Genomic DNA, 14,421 nt, shown 5'->3' with positions numbered 1-14,421 from the left:
AAGCAGAGCCAATTTGGCTACCACCACTCTACATTTTGGTGACAGTACTCATTCTTGGTTCCACTTTATCTTTCCTGCACCCTGCTTTCCTTTGGGCCCATTTCCCTCATCTGTTGAAGTTTTAACTTACTCTATGTATTCTTATTAGTCATTTCATACCCTTTCTAGAAAAAAAGTTATAACTCGATAAATTAAATGACAATTATTAAAATAAATCAAAACCGATAAGAGCAAGTGCCCTCTTCTCATAAAATTCCTTTAAGATAAAAGATTTTTTTGGACCTACTCACTTAAGCAGTATCCTTCACAAGAGCATTCTGGCACAGCAGTGACCCGGGCAGTCCCATGGAGTCATGGGATTTGCTCTGTGAGGGCCTGAGCCTGACACTGAAAGGCTGCCAGGCCCACAAGCCCATGACCCTGAGTCAGCTGTTCAGGGCTCCTGGGGAGATCACTACCACCCTCTTCCTCTTTCTCAAAAGTGAAACAAATCCAAATCAACTCACTGGCCACTGAGCAGATAGATAGCAGATAGATGATTCAGGACCCCTGAATCAGCACATTTAGTGCAGCAGGTGGGTTTGGCCTCGCCGCACCAGCTATGCAGAAGGGGGTGCACAGAAACCAGCCACCAGGCTCAGTTCCCTTGCCTCCGGCAGCTAATTCAGAATATCGCCGGGAGAAGTGTGCATGAGGGTCAGGCATCACATTATTGAACTCTGACGAAGCACCACGATGTTTTAGGCAGCAGGAGACAGAGCAGGGTCCTCAGCTCCATTCGTGTACCACTTCTGTGGTTTTTCTCTGATCTGTGTACTTTTTAAAAAAATACAATTTTACTTGAGAGAGAGAGAGAGAGCAGGGGGACCAACAGGCAGAGGGAGAAGCAGACTCCTCACTGAGCAGGGAGCCCGATGCGGGACTCAATCCCAGGACCCTGGGATCATGATCCAAGCTGCAGGCAGATGCTTAACCGACTAAGCCACCCAGATGCCCTATGTCTGTGTACTTTTTATTATAGTTTTTACTTAATATTTATCTTTGAATCTACAACAATACTTTAATCCCTTCCTAAGTAATAGTACTCCAAACGTAGGAATTTGATACTCCAGTTATGTTTTGTCTATCTATAGAAAGATAATTTACTGTAATCTATTGTAAAATAAATGTTGAAAACTTGTTGAAATAAAACAGATGTGTTCACGTACCTTCTGAAGTCCTCTCCTGCACCTCCAGTGGTAGGCATGCCACAGCCTGCAACACTCTGAAGGAGAAACTAGATCCGGGGTCTCCTAGGGCTGCCCAGAACAGCATTGGCTATGGTGGGATTTGGGAGGAGTAGAGAAGCTGTCCTTTAAGTGCCATATGTGTAGACACACCTTATTATAGACTGAAAGAAGATAGGCTTCGGGAAACCAAAATAATCACAAGTTAGGATCTGTAACTTGTACGCCTTTCCTACCTCTGTTCTGAGGCTTCTTTGGGTAACACTGTCTTTAAAACAAACATGTTTACTAATGCCAATAGTGCAGCATTTGTAGAGCCTTTAGAAACAATGCTGGCAGTTATAATAAGCTCTCTCTGTATTTTAGGAGCAGTACTTGTTCATTCAGTTTACCAAGCACCAGTAAAAGAAAGTCTTGTTATAAAATATCAGCAAATGTGGCCAGCAGGAAGACTGTATTCCAGAGTGGGCTGTGGCTTCCTCTGAGAGTCCCCACGGAGTGGAGCACACTGGAAGAGGGGAGAGGGTCCCATCAAAGAGAGGTTGGAGAGAGAATATTTTCAGGCTGTGTTTTCACTCCATGGTGGGCATGGGGAGAGAAGGAGGAGGAAGAGGACCTCTATCGTAAGGGTTGGCAAATGGGGTTGGTGGTGGTTTGTCAGGGCACAAGGGAGGATGTGAAAGCAAAAGAGAAAAATCTGGAAAAGTAAGTTTTCTGCAAGGTCATGTAAGAGAAAGTTTATCGGCAACAAAAACAAGGATGGGAAGTGTATTTGGGTATTAACTGGAGACCTGGTCAATGGTAGAGCTGGATGCTAGAACTTCAAAACTGAGGCTAGCTCAGAGAGGTTTGTGATTATTATTTGTTTAAAACTCAGATCTCAGAAGCAGAAAGGACACACGACATACTTCTGAGAGATGCTGCATTCATTTAACCAGAAGTGCTGATTCATGGCTTCAAGGTGGTGGCTTGGCGTGTTAAGGGCATTGTGGGACAGGCAAGGCCATTCCCCACAAAGCCAGGGGACCAAGACAGAGGCTGAGAAGTCAGGCATTGGTCTGGGGGCAAGGTCGCCTCTTTGTGGATGGAGGTTGGAAGGTTGTGATAGTGGCTTTTTCTGTGGCTTGGGTCATAGCAGCCCTTAAACAATGGCAAAAGGAGAGAAATTGGAAATTTCAAAGTTTTTACCAGTTCTTTTGGACTGTTGTGGTGGGAGTAAGGGCAGAACAGATTAGGAGAAAGTTTCCCCCATCACCTCTACCAAGTTGACTCAGAGAGATTAGAAGACAAGTGGGGCTTCCACAGAAATTTGAAGCATTTTTTTTCCTTCTAATTTTAGGGGCAGCTTCAAAGAGCCCCTCTATTGACAGCTGGACTACATTTGGAGGTCTGAAGAAAATGAAGAAAATGCCCAGACATTGCAGCTTCCAGGTCACCTCTCCCTTTCTCTTCCTCAACGTGGTCACATGAACATACATTGTGACATTTTTGTGGTATGATGGAAAGTTCCTTAAAAGCACAAAAAGCACAATTCAGCAGTCATGTGCTTGATGAGGTTGATAAAGAAAGAACTGTGTGATGTGAGTGTGTATGTCCGTGGGCAAGGTCCTAGAATGTGCATCTTGTGCGACATTATTTGTGTTAGGAAATTGCTAGAAAAACCAAATGTCCTTCAGCAAAGGAGAAGTCAAATAAATCATGATACATTTGTGCAACGGAATATTATGCAGCTGTTAAAAAGGAGGAGGTAGATCTTTGTTTCGGCATTTGGTCAGGTCATTAGAAGAGCCTCTGCGTATTCTGTGACTGACCCAGGATGGACATGTGGCCTTGATCAGAGCCAGGGAGAGGCTGTGAGGATTTTTTTGGGAATCCTGGGATAGAGATCCTTCTCCTTCATTGACTCTCTAAGAGATGTAAGGTCTGGAGCTGCTGCAGGACTGTTTTCAGTTGGAAGAGGGCGCCTGGACAGAAGCCTCACGGATACTGAGAACTTATCAAGGACAATGTCAGTGGAATAAGGGGTGAGACAAATTGAAAAAGGTTGAAGAGTGAGGTGGGAATGGGTGGGGGAGGAGAGTGGTCAAGTGAAACAAGGTTTAGAGAAGTGTGGCTTTTACAGGAAACAGAGAGCTGGGGTGGTTTTGGAAGACAAGGTCAAGAGCATTTTGCATTCGTTTTTTCCCAGCAGAGAGGCGCTCCAGCACATGTGATGTTTACCGGGGACTCAGCGAAGGGGAAGAGCAGGTGATTCGGGAGGAGAGTGGACAACTGGTGGTGTCCCATAGCCTGTGTGAAGGGCTGGCTTTGGAGTACAGAAGGGAATGACCAATGTCCTGTCTGAGGCTTCTAATTTCTCAGTGAAGGATGAAGAGGGTAATTTTTTGAGAGAGAAGACAGATTAGATGGTATAGAAAAGCTTAGGTGGGGGCACCTGGCTGGCTCAGTCAGTGGACCATGCAATTTTTGATCTCAGGGTGGTAAGTTGGAGCTCCATGTTGAGTGTAGAGAAGATAGAAGGAAGGAAGGGAGGGAGGGAGAGAGGGAGGAACGGAGGAAGGGAGGAAGGAAAGAAGAAAGGAAGGAAGAGAGAAAGGAAGGAAGAGAGGAAGGAAGGAAGGAAAGAGAGAGGGAGAGAAAGAAAGAAAGGGAGAAAAGCTTAGGTGGGAGCAGGGGCTGAGCCCCCTGGAGGAACTGTGTGGCTTCCTGAGCAGTGTTACTGAGATGTTTAAGGTCCTGACGTCACAGCATAGCTTTCTGTAGCAGCTACACTGCTCTGCGGGTGTGCTGGTCATGGAAGACAGCTTCCCAGGGTCTCAGGTTGGCAGGAAAGTGCCTGGAGGAAAGGAGCATAGGAGTTGCAGTTATGTACCTTCAAGAGTGGTTGGACTGATGCGCTGTGCAGTCTAAGCTAGAGGAAGAAACAGGTGAGGCCAGGAGGTGCCTCAGTCACTTGGGGATAGACCCTCTCCCCCTCCCCCCAATAGAGTTTCATTTTCCTTTCCCTTTTGCCCATTTCGGTCTCACGTTTGGCTTCTTAGAAGCTGCTTGGCCAGTGAGAAAGCTGGAGCCATTTCTTAGAACCACCTTTCTCTACTTCTGCCCCCATGGGTGAGCTGCCATAGGTGGTATTTTCCACTAATAATGTTTTTTTTTTCTTTGTGCTTTGATAAGATTCATCTCTCTTGTCAACGTACAGACTTGTACGTTCAGCCATCAAACATTATGAAAACCTATCTACAGGACAGAGGGCATCTTCAGAACACTTGGAAATCCAGTCTCTCTGGGTCTTTCTAATTTTGATGGAAAAAAAAAGCCAACAAGATCTGAAGTGTTGTCCATGCAGTAGCAGTCCAGGGGGCTCACTGGAAGGGACTGATGGGAACATTACTGATCTAGCCCCCAGTCCTAATTGCTCTTATTGCTGTATATATTCAATGACAACAAATTCACTACCTTTGAAATGTAAGTAGGTTATGTCTTCTGTTTTCAGGACCTGCATGGTGGGGAGATGGGAGGAAAGGAGGGGATAAATCAGTAAGACATTTCAAAGATCAATCTAATGAAGCCTATTAAAATAAAAACTATTCATACTTTCAACTCAGCATTTTCATTTTTACAAAACACACAATGGTGAAAAGATACATGTTCTAGTATGTCCTATTGAAGCATTGTTGGCCATGAATAGAGGTATAGTTAAATAAATTAAGTAATGGACATACAATGGAATATTACCTTTAAAAACAGTGAGGTAAACATATATGTGCTGATTTGGAAGGTTCTTCAAAACATTTTGTTAGGTGACAAGACGAAACACAGCATGATAGCACTGATAATGATAATAACTAGTAGAATGTGTATAAAGTATGAAAATGAGAGAAACATGCACAATAATGTTAAAGACAATGCCATTGGGAGAGGGAGAATAATTTTCATTTTATGAGTTTCTATGTGGTTTGAATTCTCTATCATGAACAAGCATTATTTTTGCTCACCAATGGAATTATCAAGCATAATTTCCCTGCTAAGGATGTAACATTCATTACTGAGCCATACAGTCACCAGGTGGTGGATATTACCTATTCTACAGATAAAAGGATTGTAAAGGTTAACCGGCCCAAGTTCACCCAGTTAGTAAAGATTCTTTATCTAAAGGGATAAAGAAGCGTTTCAAACTCTATATAATAAAGTTAATGTAATCTTCCTGGGCTCAGTTTATTTCTATTTACAAGCTCACTTCTGACTGCTTTGACTATTTCTCCTTCCCATTATGATTTCACTTCTGTCTCAGAACTATTAAAATTCATTTCCTTTGGAAAATTACCACAGGCTGATGATAGCTCCTTATGATTCCCTTAACTCCACTCTAGCATTTTGATGTCCTCATTGCAGTGCCTTTGTATACATGTTACTGTCTGTGTTTGCATAGATGACTTGATTCTTGTTCATCTTCATCTTGACAATGAGCTCCTTGAGAGAACTGACACTTTGTTTGGAACTTTCCATAATCCTTCAGGGTCGTTTCCAAACCAGCTCAGTAGGTCGCAGGACTGAATCCTTAGGGTAGCATTTGCATTTGGTGGGTTCTTAATATCAGAGAGCAACAATTCCAATAAATCAGGCAATCTTTTTCTTATACAAGACTGTGTTTTCTCTACTGAATTATGTAAATGTCCTGGAGTTGAGTAGCTTCTGGGTCAAAATAATTCCAGTAATGTCTTCTCCTGAGTTTTTTTTTTCCCCCTGGTGGAAAGGAGATGTGAGTCATGCAGTTACTAGAAGTTTTCCAAGTGGAAAAAGCTTGACAACCACTATGTCAAAAGAAACATTAATGGCAGAGAATCCTCTTTTCCTCTGCATCACCGCGGACAGGATTGAATACTGTCTACAATATAAATGACAAGGATACAAGACAAGACTTCCAGCTGGTTGATGACATGAGGTTGAAAAAAGAGCTTCAAGGTAAATAGGTAACATATAGCATAGATTATCTTCCTTGTCTGGTGTAAGTAGAGAGACAAACTAGTAAATCAGGTATAATTTTCATTTTGCTCCACAAATATTTGACTGTGTACCCTTAATATTTCATCAGCATGGTAGCAAAAATTATATTGTCTACATCCACAGTCAGTTCCCTAGTTTTCCTTTCTGTGCTTCAGTATTGGAAGACAGGCTGCACCAGAGTGGCATATTTAATCCAAAACACGTGGATACAATTTGACAAACCAGTTGATTCATAGTATCACTTCAGAAATCTAAAAGCTACTTGATAATACCCAATTTAGAGTGGGAAAGAAGGCATTTCTTTTTTTTTCTAAATTAAATCTTTACAAATGTGTAAACTTATTTCAAGTATATGGAAAAGTATAGAAAATAACATAATGAATAACTATGTACTCATCATCCACTCTATTAAATGTTACCATTGTTGTATTAAGTTTAGAGTAAATGTCACAAAGATAAAGTACCCTGCATATGCCTCCAAAATCTCATTCCTTTATTCCCTCCCTAAGCAAACTCTACTCTGAATTTTGTGCTTATCATTCTCATGCTGTTATTCCCTTACTATATTTATATATTCACAAATAATATATAATATTATTTTGCATTTTGTACTTTAAAAAGTATACCATACATATCATTTTGCACTGGTACTTTTTGGTTGTATATACGTGTAACTCAAATTGTTGTACAGATATATCCTGTTTTACCAAATATGTGTTATCCTGCGGATGGACTTCTGGTTGTTTTCAATGTTTTCCTACTATAAACAATACTATATATAGATTTGCACATGTCTTTTCCCACATATGATTGTTTCTCATACATTCAGGTGCATTCAATCATCTGGCAAATCTTGTTAACAGGTGAACTCTGATTCAGTAGGTTTGGGGTGGGGCCTGAGATTCCGCATTTGTATTAAGTTCCCAGGTGGTATCAATGCTGCTGGTCCTAGGACCACACTTTGAGGAGCAATGGTCTTACGGAGGAGTGGAACTACTAGGTTGTAAGGGATGTGCATCTTCAACATTACTAGACATTGCCAAATTACTCTCTCAAGTGCTTGCACCAATCCACACTCGTATCAACAGCTCAGAGTCTCCACAATATTGCATCTTCTTCAACACCTGTTTTCATCAGACTTTAATTTTTGCCAATTTGATGGGCATGAAGAACTGAAAGAACAGGGCTGGAAGGGAGTAAGGAGAGGCACCTACCTTCACTCCAGCTGGAAGGTCTTAGGCTTTTTCCTACACTCTTCCTTGGCTGAGGGCAAGAGAAACAGAAATGGAAGCTTATGAGGGAGGAAGGGGTAAGACATCTGTACCTTCTGAGTATTTCATTTATCTTGAATTTTAGAGGAATTAATTTAACTGAAATAACTAATCCTGCTAAAATAAGGCCTTTGCCATCCAAAAATGTTAAACTCCATCCTACAAATTACATACCTATTAGAAAAATGAGAGATAAATGTATTGCAAAGGTAATGCATGTATATTGTAGAAAAAAGCAAGAAGAAGAAAACCCGTAATCTAATATCTAGTATAGCATGGTAGTTAAAGGCATGCACTTTTAAGTCCTGTGTTTGAATAACAATTTAACCATTTGTTAGTTGGGTGACCTTGGATAGGTCATTTTCTCACTTAGAAAATGAGGATCATAATAATACCACCTAGAGCATAGGGTTGTGAGGATTAATTTAGCTAATAGATATAAAGCACTTAAAACATCATCTGAAACATTGCAAAGGTTCATAAAAACTAGAGCTATTGGAAGTGACATTAGCAAGATGATAGAATAGGAAGCCCTCCACCCTCATTCTCCCGTGGAGACACAGATTTAACAGCAATGCATGGACCAATTGTCCAAAAAAATATAGAACCCAGGCAAGAGGTTCCTGCACTCTAGGTGAGTGCAAAGCCAACCACATTAAAGCCTGGTAGGAAAGTTCATGACATTTTCTCTTGCCAGGGCCCCTCCCTCTGAACCAGTGCAGTGCTACTGGGAGGAAACACCTAACTCCCATCTTCTCTCCGGGGAGGAAAGGAGCAAAGTGTAGGCCCAACATTCTTTTTAGGTGGACTGTTGAAGGGACTGGTTTACATCTTGTCTGACAACCAGGAGCCAGGTTGGGAGCTTGGCCTCAGAGAACAAGTGATCAACATGAACCAGAGTCTGCAGTACCACAGATAGACGTTAAGTGGCACTCCAGTGCCGTGGCATACTAAAGCACCAGTGAGGCCACAGTAGCACAGGCAGATATTGATGGCGAGTATTGAGTAGAAACAGGCAAACCTCTTCAATTAGGTTACACACAAGCCCCAAAAGGACACACCCCCAGAAAAGGCTTGAGAAGTTTCCAGATTATCTAGCGGCGCTGACTTGAGAATGTCATTCCTGTACAAGACCAGACTGTGATGTTGGGGAGGGATGGCTGATTTTTCAAATGCCAAAATCCCAACAGTAGATAACAAGACATACAAAGAACAAGGAAATGTGGTCCATTTGAAGGAAAAATTAAATTTCCTGAAATTGACCCTGAATAAATGGAGACTTATGAGTTACCAAAGAATTTGAAATTGCCATCATAAATGCTCAATGAATTAAAAGAGAGCATAGATAGACAACCAAACAAAATCAGGAAAATAACGCATGAACAAAATGAGAATATCAATGATGAGATAAAACTATGAAGAAGAACCAAATAGAAATTCTGAAAATGAAAAGAATAATAACTGCACTGAAAAATTATTCAACATAGGTAGAAGGTAGAAGAATGGATCAGTGAAAGACAGGACTTTCAAAATTACTTAGGCAGAGGAGCAAACAGAAAAAAGACTGAAGAAAGATGAAGAGAGCCTAAGTGACTTGTGGGACACCATAAAGCAGAAGAATACATACATTACGGAAGTCACAGAAGAAGAAAGAGAGAAAGGAGTACACAGCATAAATGAAGAATAATTATGGCCTCAAATTCCCTAAATTTGAGACTAGAAATGGACACACAAATTCATGAAATTCAAAAAAACTCTAACTAAGATAAATCTAAAGAGAATTACACCAAGGCATATCATAATCAAACTGTCAAAAGTCACAAAGAGAATCTTGAAAGCAGAAAGAAAAAAGTGACTTGTTATGTATAAGGGAGCTCCTATTACATTATCAAAAGATTTATCAGCAGAAACACTGTGGGCTAGAAGGGAGTAGAATGATATATTTAAAATGCTGAAAGAAACAAGTGCCAACCAGGAATACCATATTCAGGAAAACTATCCTTCAAAAACAAAGGAGAAATTTAGATTTTTCCAGATAAACAAATGCTGAGAGTTTCTCATCACTAGACCTGCCCTATAAGAAATGCTGATAGGTTCTTTCCCTTGGAGCAGGTGGCAGAGGTGGTAGTTTGTGCAGCCATGGCCAATATTAAGTCCCAAGACCTTCAAGGTAAGGAGAAGGAAATGTTGAAAGAGCTGGACAACTGGAAGGTGAAGTTATCCCAGCCGCATGTCTCCAATGTGACAGGCAGAGTGGCATCCAAGCTGTCCAAGATCCAAGTTGTTCACAAATCCATCACCTGTGCTCTCACCACATTAACCAGTCTCAGAAAGAGAATCTTGGAAGATTCTACAAGGGCAAGTAGTACAAGCCCCTGGAATTGTGGCCCAAGAAAATGTGTGCCACGTGCTGCTGGTTCAACAAACATGAGGAGAACCAGAAGACTGAGAAGCAGCAGTGAAAGAAACTGCTGTGTCCATTGTGGGTGTATGTGGTCAATGCCTGAGCACTGCATGTCCATAAACTGGCTGGGAATAAAAAGAAATGCTGAAGGGAATTTTTCAAGTTGAAGTGAGAGGATGATAAATAGCAACCCAAACCATAAAAAATATAAAACTCCTGTGGAAAAGGTAAATATATAAATGTAGAATTATGTAGTATTATAATGTAGGTGCATATATCACTTTCTACTAGAGAATTTTAAAAACAAAGCATAAAAAGTAATTATATATAAATATATGCTAATGGATGTCATATAAAAAGAGGTAATTTACACCTCAATAACAAAGTGGGGGATACAGAGTTTATGTAAAGGGGCAGAGTTTTTATATGCAATTGAAGTTAAGCTGTTAACAGTTTAAAATATATTATTACACCTTTAAGATGTTTTATGTAATTGCAATGATAACCACAAAGAAACTATGGAATATATGCAAAGGGAAAATGAGAAAGGAATAAAAACGTCACTACAAAAAAAATTAAAAAATTAATGAAACATAAGGTAGTAGGAAGAAAAGAGGGACAAAAGAACCCTAAGGTATACAGGAAACAATGAGCAAAGTGGCCATAGTAAGTCCTTACCTGTCAGCAATTACTTTATAGGCAAATGGATTCTAAATACACAACTGAAAGATGCAGATGAGTTGAATGGATAAAAAACAAGATCCAACTAATATACTGTCTATAAGATTCATTTTAGATCTAAAGACACACATAGGCTAAAAGTGAAAGCATGGAAAAAGATATTTTATGCAAACAGGAACCTGAAGAGAGGAGGGGAGGCCATATTTAGACAAAATAGTCTTTAAGACAAAAACTGTCACATGAGACAAAGAAGGACATTATATAATAACAGGGTCAATTATAATATACATGCATCTAATATTAGGGCTCCCAAATATATGAAGCAAACATGGACAGAACTGAAGGGAGAAATACACAGCAAGACAATAATTGTAGACTTCAATACTCCACATTTGTTTATGGCTAGAGTAACCAGAAGGAAGAAAATAGAGGAATTGAACAACACTATAGACCAATTAAATCCAACAGATGTATATAGAACACTTAAACCAACAGTAGAATACATATTCTTCTGAAGTGCACATGGACATCCTCTAAGGTAGACCACAGGTTAGGCCACAAAATAAGTCTTAACGAATTTAAGAAGACTGAAATTATACCAAGTATCTTCTCTGACCACAGTGGAATAAAACTAGAAATCAATAAAAGAAAGAAAATCCACAAATACATAGAAACTAACCAAAATGCTCTTAACCAATGGGTTAAAGAAGAAATCACAAAAGAACTTAGAAAATATCTAGAGACAAATGAAAACAAACCTAATATACCAAAGCTTATGGGATGCAGCAGAAGCAATACCAAGAGGGAATTTTATAGTGGTAAGTGCTTACATTAAAAAAAGATCTCAAATCCATAATCTAACTTTACACTTTGAGGGGACAAAAAAGAACAAACTAAACCCAAATTTTGAAGGAAAGAAATAATGAAGATTAGAGCAGAGGTAAATGAAATAGAGGATAGAAAAACAATTAAAAAATTAAACAAAATCAGGAGTTGGTGTGTTATGGACTGAAAGTTTGTGTCTCCCTTCAAATTCATATATTAAAGCCCTAATCAGTAATGTGATAGTATTTGGAGGTGGGGTCTTTAAGGGATAATTAGGTTTAGATGAAGTCGTGAGGGTTGGAGCCTCATGTTGGGATTAATGCCCATATACAAGAGGGAGAGAAAGAGAGAGAGAGAGATCTCTGTCTTCATGCACATGTACCAAGAAAAGGCCATGTGAGCATACAGGGAGAAGGCAGCTTTCTGCAAGCCAGGAAGAGGGTTCTCACTAGCATATGACCATGCTGGCACCCTGATCTCAGACTTTCAGCCTCCAGAACTGTGAGAAATAAATATCTGTTTTTTAAGCCACCCAGTGTATGATATCTTATGGTAGCCTCAGCAGACTTAGATACTGTCTTTCAAAAAGATTGACAAAATTGATAATGCCCTAATTAGACTAAGAAAAAGAGGCAGAAGACTCAAATAACTAAAACTATAATTGAAACAGTGCATATTACAACTAATATCACAGAAATTAAAAGGATTATAAGAGACTACTATGAAAAATTCTATAACAACAAATTGGATAACCTAGAAGAACTGGATAAATTCCCAGAAATATACAACCTACCAAGACTGAATCATAAAGAAATAAAAAATCTGAACAGACCTATAACTGGTAAGGAGATTGAAGCAGTAATCAAACACTTCCCAATCAGGACCAGATGACTCACTGAAGGATTCTACCAAACATTTCAAGAATTAACACCAATCCTCCTCACAATCTTCCAAAGAATTGAAGAGGGAACACTTCCAAACTCATTCCATGAAGCCAGCATTATTCTGATACCAAAACTACATAAGACACAAGAAATAAAACTGTAGAAAAATATTCCTAATGAGTAACAATGTAAAAATCCTCAACCAAATACTAGTAAACTGAATTAAAGGCACACTAAAAGGATTATACAACATGATCAAATGGGATTTACACCTAGAATGCAAGGATGGTTCAACAATAAAAAATCAATCAATATAACACACCATATTAGCAAATGTAGGACAAAATCCACATGATTATCTCAGTTGATGCAGAAAAAACACTTAACAAAATATAACACTTCTTCATGATAAAAGCATTCAACAAACCAGGAATAGAAGGAAACTGCCTTAACATTAAATACATATATATATGAAAACCCCATAGCTAACATTATACTCAACCATGAAAGACTGAAAGTTTTTCCTCCAAGATCAGAGACAAGGTGAAGATGCCTCTTTTCATCAATACTATTCAAGAGAGTACTAGAATTCCTAGCCAGAGTAATTAGACAAGAAAAAGAAATGGAAAAGCACCTAAATTGGAAAGGAAAAAAGTAAAATTATCTGTTCACAGATATGATTTTATATGTACAAAACCTTAAAGACTCAACACACACACACAAACTGTTACAATTAATAATTTTAACAAAGTAGCAGGATACAAAGTCAACACACAAAAATCAGTTACATTTATATACACTACCAATAATTAATCCAAAAAGGAAATTAAGAAAATAATCCCATTACTATGGCATCAAAATGGGTAAAATATTTAGGAATAAACATAACCAAGGAGGTGAAAGACTTGTACACTGAAAACTATAAAGCATTGCTAAAAGAAAAGAAAGAGGATACAAAGGAATGGAGACATCCTGTGCTTATGGATTGGGAGACTTAATATTGTTAAAATATGTATACTATCCAAAATGATGTAAAGATTCAGTGCAATCCATATTAAATTCCAATGGCAATTTTTTTTTGCAGTAGAAAAAAATCCTAAAATTTATATGGAATCTTAAAATATCCCAAATATCCAAAACAATCTTGAAAAAGAAGAACAAAATTGGCAGCCTCACAATTCCTGATTTCAAAACATAATACAATGAAACACTAATTAAGACAGTGTGGTACTGGTATAAAGGCAGATGTATAGACCAACAAAACAGAATAGAACCCAGAAACAAACCCTTAGTTATATACCCTAATAATTTTTGACAAAGGTGCCAAGACTAGAAAATGGGGAAAGGACAGTTTCTTCAACAAATAGTACTGGGATACCTAGATATCCACATGCAAAAAAAATGAAGCTGGACTCCTACCTTACGCCATATACATAAATTAAAATGGATTAAAGACCTAAACGTAAGACCTAAAGCTATACAATTCCTAGAAGAAAACAGGAAAAAAGCAAGACACTGGAGTTGGCAATGATTTCTTGAATATAATACCAAAAGTACAGTCAACAGAAACAAAAATAGACAAAAGGAACTACGTCAAACCTAAAAACTTCTATATGTCAAAGGAAACAGAGTAAAGAGGCAGTCTATGAAATAAAATATTTGCAAATCATATATCTGATAAAGGGTTAATATCCAAACTATACAGAGAATTTCTATAATTCAACAAGAAAACAAATAACTGGATTAAAAAATAGGCAAAGAAGGTGCCTGGGTGACTTACTCTGTTAAGCAGTCAACTCTTGGTTTTGGCTCAGATCATGATCTCAGGGTCCTGGGATACAGCCCTGCTCTGATAGAGCGTGTCAGGCTCCGTGCTCAGCAAGGAGTCTGCCTGTGGATTCTCTCTCTTCTTCTGCCTTTTTTTTTTTTTAAGATATTTATTTATTTATTTATTTATTTATTTATTTATTTATTTGAGAGAGACTAAGTGAGAGAGAAAGCGAGAGCGAGCGCACAAGCTGGGGGAGAGGCAGAGGAAGAGGGACAAGCAGAGCCCCCGCTGAGCAGGGAGCCCAATGTGGGGCTTGATCCCAGGGCCTAGGATCATGACCTGAGCCAAAGGCAGA

General features: G+C 39.0%; 1 pseudogene; it reads left to right on the top strand.

Moving 5' to 3' along the window:
• The first annotated feature begins 9,640 nt into the window (after positions 1–9,640).
• On the top strand, positions 9,641–10,008 carry LOC113266873 (60S ribosomal protein L35-like; annotated as a pseudogene).
• The last annotated feature ends 4,413 nt before the right edge of the window (positions 10,009–14,421 follow it).

The sequence above is a fragment of the Ursus arctos genome, unplaced genomic scaffold (assembly GCF_023065955.2).
Source record: "Ursus arctos isolate Adak ecotype North America unplaced genomic scaffold, UrsArc2.0 scaffold_3, whole genome shotgun sequence".
NCBI lineage: Eukaryota > Metazoa > Chordata > Mammalia > Carnivora > Ursidae > Ursus > Ursus arctos.
This window is presented reverse-complemented; position numbering and strand designations above follow the sequence as displayed.